Consider the following 15,689-nt stretch of genomic DNA (forward strand, 5'->3'; position numbering starts at 1 on the left):
TGTGTTGCATGGAACGTGTACCCAGATCCTTGAATGCAAGGCCCCCAACTGGGGCTCTGCCAAAGCCCATAATTGCTCGCCTACTAAACTTTGCAGGCCGCAATACTATACTGAGGTCCTCCCAAACAAGATACTTGTTACATTGCGAATCATCAGGAGTTATGATTTTTCTCGACTACACCCTCAAGGTATAACAACAATGCTTTTCAAAGCAGCAAGCAGAAACTGATGGCCACGGGCGCCCAATACATGTTACTTTTTCCTGCGTGCCTCAAAGTGTTGTTTGGAGGCAAATCCCTGTTCTTTGATACACCTGAGGCCGCATGGAAAAGAGTGGAATTAATGTCTCAACTGAAGACCGACACTGCAAAGACCAGGCGCGACTCTACTTCCGAACAGAAGGCTCCTGCGGAGGGGCGTATACAATGGCAGCGAAAACGGGGGCCCGGCACATACTTGTCTCTCGTCGTCCGGAAGGGAACTGAGACCCGTGACTGTAAGACTGCCTCTGATGGAAATGTACCACTGACTACTGAACCTGCTGCAAAATCAGGGTGGGCCCACTAGTCCGCCTGAGCCTCCGAGACTACAAAATTCTTTCTTTTCTTGTCTCTCCAGTCCACAGGCTTTTTTGCTTGTCAGGTATCATTAATGACAACTGCTGATTACTGTGTGACTGCCTCGCACTATAAAAGTTTGTAGTGGAGATAGCTATCTCAAATCATCTGAAGTCTACCGGACCTTGCTCCGCACTCCATTGGGGGACTGTTCAACTTTCGTGGAGAGGAATAGGAATGGACTCCTGCATGCTCATTTGGCTACACCCCAATGTTGGTACTACAACAGGTACTTCCAGTTTTCGAAGTATAGATGGGGGAGGAGGAGGGTTTAGTGTTAGGATTTATTGTATGTTACTGTTTTATTGTTTACACTGTACTGGTGGCGCCCATTGCTGCACTCGCCTTTAACACACCCACTCATCACCTCTGTCCTTCCTTTATCATGTTCTGAGGTGCCCATGGAGGATAAGATACATCGGGACGGGAAGTCCAGGTCCCTGAAGCTCCTGACCTGGAATGTGAATGGGCTGGTGGAATAGATCAAATGTGGAATGGTCCTAAGGGCCTCCTGCAAGGCAGGTCCAGACATCTAGATTTTGCAGGAAAGCCATCTTATCAGTAGTAAATGCACCTTCCTAGACCGAATTGGGTTCACAAAAGTTTTTCGCTCTGGGTTCCACAAGGGGTCAAGAGGTTTTGTCAGACTACTGACAGGGCAGGCCCCGGTTCACACTCAAACTTGGCATGATGAACTGGGACGTTATGTAGCACTAGCTGGCCTTCTTCATGGGAAACCATTTTCCCTTCTCAATGTATACACAGCTCCCAGTCTGTCGGAGGCATTTTTGCATACTATATGCAATGTCATATTGGAGTTTCCAGCGGAGCCATAGATCCGGGGTGGGATCATGAACTGTGTCGCCAACACATAGGTGGACTGCCCCTCTATTGTCTCGGGGTCATCCTCCCAAAAGACAAGGTTAACCCTCTTCATGGACAAAATAGGTTTACTGGATGCTTGGCGGTTTGGTCACCCCGCAGACAAGGGTCACAAATTTTTTGGGGGGTGCATAAGACCTTTTCAAAATTGGACTATTTCCGTCTCCCCAGGTCTCATGGGTAGACGATACGTGAGGCTCATGTATGGACACTTGGGTTGTCTGATGATGTGCCTGTCTAGTTGCTGGTGATGCGGGGTGAGTGGGAAGGTCCACTCCGGTGGCATTAAAGAAATTGGACCCTTGTGAGTGCTAAGTTAAAGACAGCTCTGCACAATGCCACTCATTATATTTGCACCTTAATGTGGGGTTTGGTCACCTCCCCTGGGACCCTTTGGGAAGCATTGAGGGCCACCACGTGTGGCTGTATTAACAGCTACCACGTGGCCCAATGCAACCTGGTGTATTCTGAGGTGGAGGACCTAGAGTAAAGACTTCTTGAATTGGAGGGTTGGTATTTGGAATCACCAGACCTGACGATTTTTCGGGATTTGCTGCATACCGGTTACGTACTTCATTAAACCCTGATGGAGGAAGCACGGTCGGCCTGGATGACATTTATCAATGGGTTGACAAGTCTAGCAAAATGTTACCGTGGCTGTCTTCCATTGTATGTTCAGGGTCGCGTGCACTGAGGACGCTTGAGATATTTGGAGACTTCATGGGCTCCGGATACACTTCAGTAAATCCTCGAACTGCGATGGTACGCCAAAGCTGTAATGGGTGAAAGAGCTCAAGGTTCTCCGGTATGGCTTTCACTACCTAGGAGTGCACATCACCACTGATGCGACCCAGGCATGGGACCTGAATATGCAGCCACAACTGTACAGGTTAGCAACAGACTTGACGTTCTGGGCATCACTTCCTCTCTCTCCCTTCTGGGGAGATCTGCTATCTTCAAGATGGTGGCTCTTCCCCACCTATTATACCAACTTAAATATTTCCAATTCCCTGTTCCCGCATCTCTCCTCCCAGCCACTGGTGTGGTCCTTACTGTCTGGAGAGAGGCCGGGAAGTCTATAAGGTGGACAGGACGGCTTACATTGGAGACTCCTCTCAGGGCGGGCAAAGTCCTGCACCAAGTGGCTGAGTTGAAGGGCTTGCAGCACTGGGACCTTGTCAGCATCACTTGGCTGTTTGACATACTCGGGGGTAATTCACTTGAGACCTTGTCAGGACACGAATTCCAGAAAAAGGATACAAAACCTCGGGGGTGAAGATGTGTCTCCTCACTACCCTCAGGGCACGACCAGAGTCGAAGATAATCTCGACCTCTAACCGGCTGCCCCACGGGGAGGTAGGAGAAGGCGTAGGACCACCAGACTTCAAGGCGGGGACGGCTGGCTGTAGTGCGTGTCGAGGAAGCGTGTGCCCAGGTGAGTCTGTCAGGAGTTTGGATCCCTACAGAGAGAAGAAGACAATGGACAGGATGAGTAATGCTACCCGTAAGTTCCTCCCCACCTTCCCGCCTACTCCGGCTATCCCCCTTCCTACGACCCTCCCCAGGAGGTGTGCAGATGCAGACTCACCAAAACAGTAATCAGGAGCGGGCGTCTAGATGAGACACAGGGGGTAAGAGTGAGGTTTGTAGAGGCAGGGCACTCTCGACGAGGTGATTACACAGTTCCAAACTCCAAGATATACAATAGTATCACCAGAAATGGCTCACTCAGCACCTCCGACAGAGTTCCAACAGAGTTCCAGCTGAGAGGGGAGACTTGTATACAAAAATAGATCCGAGGTCTTGGTGCAGCACAGGTCCGGTCTGATGGGGTCCGGTGGGGGAAAAGGAAGTCAGGATGTATCTGATTCAGGGGTAGTTTCCACTAAGGAGTAGGGATGCAGAGACCAGTGGAGAGTTCCGCGGTGGAGTGGAAGCAGAAAGGGGGCGTTCCTGCTTGAAAAAGGCCGGGGCGGGTCCGCAAGCAAAAGGGAGGCGTTCCTGTCAGGAACGAACGAAGCGGTTCTGTACCAGATAGCAGTTCCAGTGCGGTAAACGCAAAAGTTTCAAGGCAGAACAGGATACGTGAACTTAGGTCTTCATGAAATCCAGGACAGCAAGGTTTCTACAACAAACACGTCGTAGACGAAGGATTCCTCTCGCAGGGCCAAGTAAACGAGGCACAGCTGTGAGGAGGCGTGGTCCATCCGGAAACGGAAGGATTGTCAAGCTTCGAGGAAGGGGAGAGAGAGGCTTAAATCTCCGCCTTCAATGTCAGGTGATTACTGTAAGCACACACCTCCACCTCCCCTTCCCACAGGATGCTGGGAGATGTAGTGCGTGTAAGTGACCCATGGTCTCAGTGCGGGGTCGAGTCTGTAACAGTTCCCCCCCGCAAAGGCCTTCCCACGGGTCTGGGTTTGCTGGGATTCAGGGCGTGAAATCGTCTGACAAGAGAAGGGGCATGTACATGCGCAGCTGGTTCCCATGTTCGGTCATCCGGGCCATAACCCACCCAATCCACTAAATATTGGAGTTTGCCTTGCACCCGTCTAGAATCTACAATGCGCCTAACTTCGAACTCCTCTTCTCCGTCAATGATTAGTGGAGGGGGTGGGGGTTCCGAACATGATGGTGTGATATATGGTTTCAATAGAGAAGTATGGAACACAGGGTGTATCTTCATTTCATGAGGGAGTTTTAACTTCATGGCTACAGGATTGATCACTTGTTGTACCTCATATGGCCCTGTATATCTGGGTTGTAGTTTGCGAGGTCCCGGTAATTTTAAGTGTTTGGTGGCTAACCATACTTGATCCCCTTCTTGATATTCAGGGGCGGGTTTTCTCTGTGTATCTGCTTGTTTTTTCATCCTGTCTTTGGCCTCCGTGAGTGCATGTATTGCCTGTTCCCATATCTGTGATAGCAGGGCATGATGCTCAACAACCGCAGGGAATTGTGTGACAGAAGGGGGCAAAGCCAAAGGTAGAAATGTAGGATGATAGCCATAAGAAAAATAAAAGGGAGACACCTTGGTAGCTGAGTGGTCAGTGTTATTGTAGGCAAATTCTGCCAAAGGCAGAGCCCTCACCCAATCGCCTGTAACAGTACTCAACAAACACCTTAAAAACTGTTCCAGAGTCTGATTGGTGCGTTCTGTTTGCCCATCCGTTTGCGGATGATATGCAGAGGATAGGCGATGGTCTAAATGCAGAACAGTGCAGATCCCAAGCCAGAATTTTGAAATGAAGTAGGGGCCTCTGTCGGAAACGATAACTGAAGGCAGTCCATGTAAACGTACTATGTTCATGATAAACACCTCTATGAGTTCCTTGGCTGAGGGGAGTTTTTTGAGCGGCACAAAATGCGCCATCTTTGTTAGCATGTCTACCACCACTAGTATGGCGGTATACTCTTGTGAGCTAGGTAGATCAGTTATAAAATCCATACTAATGGATGACCAGGGTTTTGAGGGAACTGGTAGGGGACGCAACAACCCCGCGGGAGCGCTTCTAGGGGCTTTCTGTCGAGCGCAAACGGGACACGCCTTTACGTACTCCTGAATGGACAATGACATGTTGGGCCACCAAAACCATCTTTTACACAATTGTAAAGTCTTTTCACCCCCAGGATGTCCCACAAGAGGTAGAGCATGACACCACTTGATGATTTCTTTTTGTAATTCCGTAGAGGGAATATACAACAATCCTCCATGATAAAACAGAGAGTGTGTGATAGTGTTCATGGGGTCTTGTACCCATTCGTCTTGCCTAAAGACGGTGTAGGCGTCTACTAATCTTTCGATAAAGGGGGTACTAGTGGGCCCGTTGGTCTCTCCCGCTGCCACGATTTTGTGAGGTGGTATCAGTGGCATTGGTTCTTCCCTGACGTGTCTTGCTTCCTTGCCTAATCGGGACAAGGCATCGGCTCTGCCGTGTTGTGCCCCGGGTCTGAAAGTAATAACGAAATCATACTCACAAAAGAAAGTCACCCAACGCATCTGGCGAGGAGTGAGCGCCTTAGCTGATTTAAAAAACTGCAGGTTCTTATGATCTGAATAAATTGTGATGACGTGTGGAGATCCCAATAAATAGTGTCTCCACTCTTGGAAGGCTAACTTAATCGCGAGGAGTTCTCTCTCTCCGATTGTGTAATTCTGTTCTGCGGGAGCAAGGGTTTTTGAAAAATAAGCTACAGGATGCAGTGTTCCTGTCCCCAGATCTCTCTGCAGGAGGACCCCCCCCACCGCATACTGAGATGCATCAGCTTCTAGGTAATAAGGCTGCGTTTCATCCGCATGTCGCAAAATCGGTGCTGACACAAATTTGCTCTTTAACTGTTGAAACGAGTCTTCGGCTGTCTCGTCCCACTTGAATACTACTCCTTTTTTTAAGAGCCTGGTGATTGGAGTGATGAGGTCTGAGAAGTGGTCTATGAAACGCCTATAAAAATTGGCGAAGCCAAGGAACAATTGGACGTCCTTAATGGAGGTGGGACTGACCCATTGTGTGATGGCTGACACTTTTTTCGGGTCCATAGTAATGCCCTCAGGAGAAATTACAAACCCTAAAAAGTCCACCTTTTCCACGTGAAAAAGACACTTCTCTAGTTTAGCAAAAAGATGGTTATCCATGAGTATCTGGAGAATCTTTTTTACGTGGGAGACGTGTTCTTGCCTAGTCTGAGAATACACTAAAATATCATCGATATATACGATGACGCACACATCAAGGTATTCTCTCAAAATTTCATTAATAAAAAATTGAAACGCTGCTGGTGCGTTACATAGGCCAAACGGCATCACGCAGTATTCATAGAGGCCAAACTTTGTGCGGAAAGCCGTCTTCCATTCGTCTCCCTCCTTTACACGAATGAGATGATACGCTCCCCGTAGATCAAGTTTAGTGAATACCTTAGCTTTGCGGACTTGGTCTAGAAGGCCTGGGATAAGAGGGAGGGGATATTTGTTCTTGATCGTGACCTTGTTCAATGCTCTGTAGTCCAAACAGGCACGTAAACCCCCTTCTCTCTTGGGTATAAAAAAAAGGGGGGAAGAGACCGGAGAGGTCGAATGCCGGATAAAACCCTTTTTTTACATGTCCTCAAGGTATTCCTGTAGGCATTTGCTTTCGGGTTCAGTCAAGGCATAGATTCTACTGACTGGTAAGACTGCGCCTGGAATTAAGTCAATCCGGCAGTCAAAGGATCTATGAGGCGGAAGAGCCACTGCCTTCATCTCATCAAAGACCACCGCATATTCTTGATATTCTGTCGGTAAGGAGGTGCTAACGGCCTCCGTGGGGGCACAAGTAACCGAAGTATTAATAGGTGTGGCGATTTGATAACAGTGTTGCAGACAATAGGGCGACCGAAGCGTTACCCTCCTTGTCACCCAGTCGATATTCGGATTGTGTTTCTGAAGCCAAGGTACACCTAAGATAGCCCCAAAATTTGGCGCGGCTATCAAGTCAAACTGTACGTTTTCTGTATGACCATTGTCACACACCAATAACATGGCAGGGGTTTGGTAGGTGATTTTACCGGATGATAGCTCGGTCCCATCTACTGCTCTCACAGTCTCAGGCTGAGTTTTGGGCATAAATCTTATACCTAAGTTTTTGGCTAAAGTAAGGTCAAGGAAGTTACCTGTTGCCCCCGAGTCTAGCATGAGAGATAGTCTGGTTTTATCGGCGTCGGATAGAAACAATATAACCGATAAGGTTAAGTGCTTGGGTGTCATACATGAAGTATTCGCCAGATATTTGGAGACCACTGAGGTTGTCGGACTTGAAGAACGGATCTCGTGTTTCTCCAAGTCATCTAGTTTTCCGCCGGCCCTGATAGCCCTGCCTTGCTCCCAGAAGGTCTACCACCTGGCTTAGGTCTCACAGAGCACTCTCGGGCATAATGACCCCCTTTCCCACAGTATAAGCACAGATCACGTTTTCTGCGCTTTTCTTTCTCCTCTTTACTGAGAGGGCCTCGGATTCCCCCTATCTGCATAGGCTCGGGACAGTCTTTGTGCTCTTTTCTCTCGCTACGCGATATTAATAAGCGAGGACAAACACCCTTCGTGCGTTCTCCCTTTCTCTCATTTAACCGGTGTTCCATCTTAACCACCAGATCGATAAAGGAAGGACAATATTCAGGGGGGTCCACTATTTGTGAGAGTGTGTCTTTCAATTCATCACGCAGTCCTCGATAGAATAGAGAAGTGCGTTTTTCTTCGGGCCATTGCGTCTCTGCCACCAGCCTATTGAAGGTGGTGATGTACGTTACAAGGTCCGAGGAGCCTTGTTTCAGCCCTAATAACTCGTTATCGCTGGCCTGCATGTATGCGTGTCGGGCAAAAAGATTCTTCATACATTCCTTAAATCGGGCCAGATCATACAGGATGGGGTCATCATTTTCTATTAAAGGAACCGCCCATAAGGCAGCATTGCCAGATAAATAAGAGATAATAAATGCTACTTTGGCCGCGTCATCGGGAAAGGAGGCTGCGCGACACAAAAACTGCAAATGACATTGATTCATGAATACTGCGTATTTCATACTGTCTCCAGAGAACCTCTCAGGCATTGCTAGAGGGGTTTGAGGAGGAGTAAGCACTGTAACATTCACAGGTGCGGGTTGAACCCCTACCGGGGGGTCTGTTAATGTAGAATGCGTCTGAAAACGCGCAGGTTGTATATATGTCTTCTTGGGTTTAACAGACCCATCTGAGGAACTGACATTTGCCTTGTGTTGAGTCTTGATAGTGTTTAACTCCAGGTGCAGTAGGATGTTCTCATCCTTCACTGCCTGAAGTTCGTGTTGTAGGTTATGTACTACTTCGGCTAACTATGACATCGTGACTACCTGGTGGGGGTCTGCCATAGCTTCTGCTCCGCCTATTTCATCGTTATCCATCTTCGCCCGGGGGCTTTGGAAAGACGTGGGCTTGACAATCTGTCAGGACACGAATTCCAGAAAAAGGATACAAAACCTCGGGGGTGAAGATGTGTCTCCTCACTACCCTCAGGGCACGACCAGAGTCGAAGATAATCTCGAACTCTAACCGGCTGCCCCACGGGGAGGTAGGAGAAGGCGTAGGACCACCAGACTTCAAGGCGGGGACGGCTGGCTGTAGTGCGTGTCGAGGAAGCGTGTGCCCAGGTGAGTCTGTCAGGAGTTTGGATCCCTACAGAGAGAAGAAGACAATGGACAGGATGAGTAATGCTACCCGTAAGTTCCTCCCCACCTTCCCGCCTACTCCGGCTAACCCCCTTCCTACGACCCTCCCCAGGAGGTGTGCACATGCAGACTCACCAAAACAGTAATCAGGAGCGGGCGTCTAGATGAGACACAGGGGGTAAGAGTGAGGTTTGTAGAGGCAGGGCACTCTCGACGAGGTGATTACACAGTTCCAAACTCCAAGATATACAATAGTATCACCAGAAATGGCTCACTCAGCACCTCCGACAGAGTTCCAACAGAGTTCCAGCTGAGAGGGGAGACTTGTATACAAAAATAGATCCGAGGTCTTGGTGCAGCACAGGTCCGGTCTGATGGGGTCCGGTGGGGGAAAAGGAAGTCAGGATGTATCTGATTCAGGGGTAGTTTCCACTAAGGAGTAGGGATGCAGAGACCAGTGGAGAGTTCCGCGGTGGAGTGGAAGCAGAAAGGGGGCGTTCCTGCTTGAAAAAGGCCGGGGCGGGTCCGCAAGCAAAAGGGAGGCGTTCCTGTCAGGAACGAACGAAGCGGTTCTGTACCAGATAGCAGTTCCAGTGCGGTAAACGCAAAAGTTTCAAGGCAGAACAGGATACGTGAACTTAGGTCTTCATGAAATCCAGGACAGCAAGGTTTCTACAACAAACACGTCGTAGACGAAGGATTCCTCTCGCAGGGCCAAGTAAACGAGGCACAGCTGTGAGGAGGCGTGGTCCATCCGGAAACGGAAGGATTGTCAAGCTTCGAGGAAGGGGAGAGAGAGGCTTAAATCTCCGCCTTCAATGTCAGGTGATTACTGTAAGCACACACCTCCACCTCCCCTTCCCACAGGATGCTGGGAGATGTAGTGCGTGTAAGTGACCCATGGTCTCAGTGCGGGGTCGAGTCTGTAACAGACCTACGCTGACCTTTAGGAAGAGTTTGGGCTCCACCAGACTCAATTTTACTAATATTTACAACTCCATTACGCTCTCACACCCTATACCACACACTTGGAAGATATCCGAAAATTCAGTCCACTGGAAGCTAAAATACTTTTGACAAATATCCCATAACACAAGCTTTCCGACATCTATCGGTCCTTAGTTGTTAATACCCCAGATTCTTTTGGTCCTATTTGGGAGGCTTGGACTCAGGACCTAGACCTCCTTGCAGATGTGGACTGGAGAGAGGCGATGGCCTTTCCTCGCGAGGCGGCCATGGCCCCTCAATACCCCGTATACAGCTGCGTTATTTATACATAGGGTGTATTTCATGAGGAAGAGGCTGTTGACGAGGGGGCTGATCTTGTCTGCTGTATGTTTGCGCTGCCAGACTGAGACGGGAGACTGGCATGATGAACTGGGACGTTATGTAGCACTAGCTGGCCTTCTTCATGGGAAACCATTTTCCCTTCTCAATGTATACACAGCTCCCAGTCTGTCGGAGGCATTTTTGCATACTATATGCAATGTCATATTGGAGTTTCCAGCGGAGCCATAGATCCGGGGTGGGATCATGAACTGTGTCGCCAACACATAGGTGGACTGCCCCTCTATTGTCTCGGGGTCATCCTCCCAAAAGACAAGGTTAACCCTCTTCATGGACAAAATAGGTTTACTGGATGCTTGGCGGTTTGGTCACCCCGCAGACAAGGGCCACAAATTTTTTGGGGGGTGCATAAGACCTTTTCAAAATTGGACTATTTCCGTCTCCCCAGGTCTCATGGGTAGACGATACGTGAGGCTCATGTACGGACACTTGGGTTGTCTGATGATGTGCCTGTCTAGTTGCTGGTGATGCGGGGTGAGTGGGAAGGTCCACTCCGGTGGCATTAAGGAAATTGGACCCTTGTGAGTGCTGAGTTAAAGACAGCTCTGCACAATGCCACTCATTATATTTGCACCTTAATGTGGGGTTTGGTCACCTCCCCTGGGACCCTTTGGGAAGCATTGAGGGCCACCACGTGTGGCTTCATTAACAGCTACCACGTGGCCCAATGCAACCTGGTGTATTCTGAGGTGGAGGACCTAGAGTAAAGACTTCTTGAATTGGAGGGTTGGTATTTGGAATCACCAGACCTGACGTTTTTTCGGGATTTGCTGCATACCGGTTACGTACTTCATTAAACCCTGATGGAGGAAGCACGGTCGGCCTGGATGACATTTATCAATGGGTTGACAAGTCTAGCAAAATGTTACCGTGGCTGTCTTCCATTGTATGTTCAGGGTCGCGTGCACTGAGGACGCTTGAGATATTTGGAGACTTCATGGGCTCCGGATACACTTCAGTAAATCCTCGAACTGTATAGTGGGCGATGGTACGCCAAAGCTGTAATGGGTGAAAGAGCTCAAGGTTCTCCGGTATGGCTTTCAATACCTAGGAGTGCACATCACCACTGATGCGACCCAGGCATGGGACCTGAATATACAGCCACAACTGTACAGGTTAGCAACAGACTTGACGTTCTGGGCATCACTTCCTCTCTCTCCCTTCTGGGGAGATCTGCTATCTTCAAGATGGTGGCTCTTCCCCACCTATTATACCAACTTAAAAATGTCCAATTCCCTGTTCCCGCATCTCTCTCTTCACCTGCATTGACTCACTCCTGCGGAATATCATGGTACGCCTCGAATGGCTCTTTCTAAGTGTTGCAAATCAACATACAATGGTGGCAAAGCCACATCAGATGGGCGGTCCTATGCTAGAGTGTCCCACTTCACCGTCCTGAATGACTGGTGGTTTGAAGGGTTCGTAGACCCTGCCTTTGCGTCCGATGGATGGACACTGGGTGCTCTACCTCCTGCATCTGCTGTGCGGAGGGTTCCCCTGCAGCTCCTCCCAGCCACTTGTGTGGTCCTTACTGTCTGGAGAGAGGCCGGGAAGTCTATAAGGTGGACAGGACGGCTTACATTGGAGACTCCTCTCAGGGCGGGCAAAGTCCTGCACCAAGTGGCTGAGTTGAAGGGCTTGCAGCACTGGGACCTTGTCAGCATCACTTGGCTGTTTGACATACTCGGGGGTAATTCACTTGAGACCTACGCTGACCTTTAGGAAGAGTTTGGGCTCCACCAGACTCAATTTTACTAATATTTACAACTCCATTACGCTCTCACACCCTATACCACACACTTGGAAGATATCCGAAAATTCAGTCCACTGGAAGCTAAAATACTTTTGACAAATATCCCATAACACAAGATTTCCGACATCTATCGGTCCTTAGTTGTTAATACCCCAGATTCTTTTGGTCCTATTTGGGAGGCTTGGACTCAGGACCTAGACCTCCTTGCAGATGTGGACTGGAGAGAGGCGATGGCCTTTCCTCGCGAGGCGGCCATGGCCCCTCAATACCCCGTATACAGCTGCGTTATTTATACATAGGGTGTATTTCATGAGGGAGAGGCTGTTGACGAGGGGGCTGATCTTGTCTGCTGTATGTTTGCGCTGCCAGACTGAGACGGGAGACTGCCAGCACATGGTCTGGGTGGGGGTCTTCAATTGCTTGGAGGGAATGTTGGAACTCATTTTGCTGAGGACCCCACAGTGTGCCTTGCTGCATATCACGGAGTGGAGGATAGATGGAAACAGATATCAGTGGGCCTTGGTTTGGCTGGGCCTTTCAGTCGCCAAGCAAGATATTGTAAAAGCATGGAAAGATGCTGTGCTCCCTCATTGGATATGGGAAAGTTGGGAAGCTTACCACAGGATACGCCTGAAACCCAGATCCAGCAAGAATGGTCCCTAGAAGCCGAATTCAGAGTATTTACAGCATGAGTGTACTTCAGAGAGGGGGCGGTGGGATGGGAGACCTGGAGTAATCAGTATCTTGTACAAGGTGAGATGTGGTGCTACTGGTGGGTGTACTGTTATCTTTGTTTGCTGTATTATTTGCTGTTGCTGCTGATTGTACAGAATGGCCGATGGCCTAATTGAACCAAATAATAGCCAGCTTGGACAATATCAGTGTCTTCCTGCTGTCGGCTTATAATGTCGTGTATTGTTTCAAAAAATGCAATATAAAGTTAAATAATAAAAAAAAAACTTGAACTGAAGGATCAATTCACCGTATTCTAATAAATACCCTCATATTCAGATTCCACAATCCAGCAACCCAAAAAGCCATAAAGGAACAACATACCAAAGAGGTCTCTAAAGAACTTGATTATTAACTACTTAAGAGACGTTAAGAGGGGTGAAATATATAGGACAAAACTCAATTGGGGCACAGACTGATACCTACCTTGTTCTTCTAGTTGAACAGTAGCACCTAATGAAGGTACCAAAGAAAGAGAAACGGACATCATAAATACCTTCTCAAAATCGATTTCCGAAACCCACGAGCCAAACACAAAATCTCGCACTCAAATTCATGCAAGAAAATAATGCATCTGCCTCTGTAACATGAAAGAGCAAGATAAGGATAAAAGAAATTTAAAGAGGCTTTTTGATATGAAACCTTAATTGTCCTGTTGTAATTTGGTTTATTTGCCAGTTGTTGGACATGGCCTTTCTTAGGGGGTTTCCTTAAAACTTTTTGTCCTGGTTTTTGCCAACACTCTTTTTCTGACCATAGGACCCTGGGCACTTTCCCACTGTACTGCAGCGGGAAAGTGCGTGCGCCCTTCCTGCATAGGTCAGGCTAGGGTGCTTACTTGATTGGTTTGGGTGTCTTACCTATGAGTGCCCTGTTAAAAGATACACCACACATCCAGGACGGGTGCAATACTAGACAGTGTTTGCTGTATTGTTTGCTGTTGCTGATTGTACAGAAGGACTGATGGCCTCATTTAACCAAATAATAGCTATCTTGGATAGGGGAATGCCTCACTGATTGTGCCACTCACCTGAGTAGCCGGTACAAAAATGTCTCATACAAAGGTTAACTGGTCTCACAGCGCTGCTAACCCGGAGGGGGCCATTCACCAAATCAGGGTAGGTGAGTGCGGGTGAACTGCCTGGGTAGTGATGTACCTCCATGCAGGTTTACCCTACCTAGGGGATCGGCTCTCCCTACGGGACACTTCCTGGGTGTGTTGCCGATTCTCTTGTTAAGGCCCTAGTGCCCTTTCCTACTGTAAGTTCAGTGTGAAAGTGTGCACACCCTTCCTACACAAGTTTGGAAGTGGTGCTCACCTGAGGCTTTTAAAGCGCCGGTCAGGTCTGCCATGGACGAAAGATGTGTGCGCTCTGGCACCGATAGTATCTTTGAATGCATGTCCAGCCTGTCAATGCCGGCTGGCATGCGCTCTGCATAGAGGGTGTACTAAGCATGGATCCACGCTGCCATTGCAGACTGGGGTGCGCAGTCGCACCAATGTTGCTCCTAAATATGTGTCCGGCCTGCAATTGCTGGCTGGTGTGTGCTTCGCCCCAATTGTGCTCTTACATACATATCCAGCCTGCCATTGCAGGCTTGTGGGCATCCTCAAGGTGTGCGATTTGCACCAATGGTGCTCTTAAATCTGTGGACATCCTGCCAACGCAGGCTGGTGTGCGCTTTGCACCGATGATGCTCTTAAATAGGTGTACAGCCTGCCATTGTAGGCTGATACGTGCAATTGCACTTTTTTTCAGACTGGCCTGTCCTGAGAGGACCTTTCATTTCCAGCAGAGTACCCCGAGGGTCGGTCTTAAGGAGTAAAGCGAGTGGTAGGTGAAAGGCAGGGCAGGTACACTTGTGTTCCCTGCCCAGGTAGTGAGGAATACCCATGCATGTTTTTACTGCCTATGAGATTTGCTCTACCCATAGGCTAACATGGGGAAATGATTGAGATCACTTCATGCTGCTTTAGTGGATTGCAGTGGTGCAGCCGTATGATACTTCCTAACATTATATTCTCAGCGTCAACTCCTTGCCAGAGATGTAGGTGGCTTTGTCAGACTCCAGTATAACTACTGGTGCCATACTTCAGCACGGGGTGAAATACATAAAACATAGACCTGGACCTACGTGATGCACATTGCCAGAGGAATCTGTTGTCCAGAAGGAGAATTACTGCTGAAAGGGGTCACGTGCCCTTCCTGAATAGTGGCTGTCCGGAGCTGACGACCTGCTGCTGTGTGGCACCCTGAAGTGTACTCCCCAAGGGCTTGTTAATCTCCGGTGACACCTGAAGCACGGTGCCCTCTAACGTGCCAATATCGTCTGCTGGATTCCAACTGGTAGTAGATGTGGACCTGAGAATTCTGCCTGGAGACCAGATCGCATGGTGCGGAGACCCAAACTCTGGTCTGCATCTAAAGCATGTGGCCCCGCATCGTGGGGACCATGGCACGAATAAGCGTCTCGGTGGTGAGCGAATTCACTGGTTGTGGGACCCAGTGTGGCCCGATTCGTCAGTCGTGCAGCATCTCTCTTGTGTAACACGCCGACTGCATGCTCATTGTTTGTGTTTCCGATTCACAGGTTGTGACCCTCAGAGGTGAGTGTGTAACGTAGTAGCGCCTCGTTCTACCTCGTTAGGTATTGCTTAACTTGTTCCTTGTGTGTGACCGAAAATGTCTGGTACGACTAATATCAACGTGCACCGGACATTGTGCCTCATTTCCAGAGTGGCCTGTAATTTGTAACTCTTCGTTGTGTGTGTGTGTGTGTGTGACTGGAGCTGCACAAAAGAACGGATTGTTTGTTGGCGTTTCCGCAAGGCAGCATACATTAATTTCAACCCTCCAGTGGGTCCTTTTAATTCAACGGTAATGTCTCTCAGGTGAGTAATTAATTCTGCTTTGCATGCTGGTACTCGTAGTTTTAATCCGCCATTTTTTCCTTTAGTAGGTCCTGTTTCAGTTGTGAAACAATCAATATATTTTGTTACAAACTGAATCCACTAGGGCATTCTTTAATCAGCTGAATATGGAGACGATGAAGATTTGGCACATATGACATGTGCTGTGGTCCTTGTAAGATACACAGAGTTTATGACTAGCTCAAAGGAGCTAGGGGATCATCGTTCTGGGTAAGAGAAGTGTGAGGCTTGGAGTCTATTTGATGTCATCAAA

The sequence above is a fragment of the Triturus cristatus genome, chromosome 3_1, assembly GCF_964204655.1.
Source record: "Triturus cristatus chromosome 3_1, aTriCri1.1, whole genome shotgun sequence".
Lineage (NCBI taxonomy): Eukaryota > Metazoa > Chordata > Amphibia > Caudata > Salamandridae > Triturus > Triturus cristatus.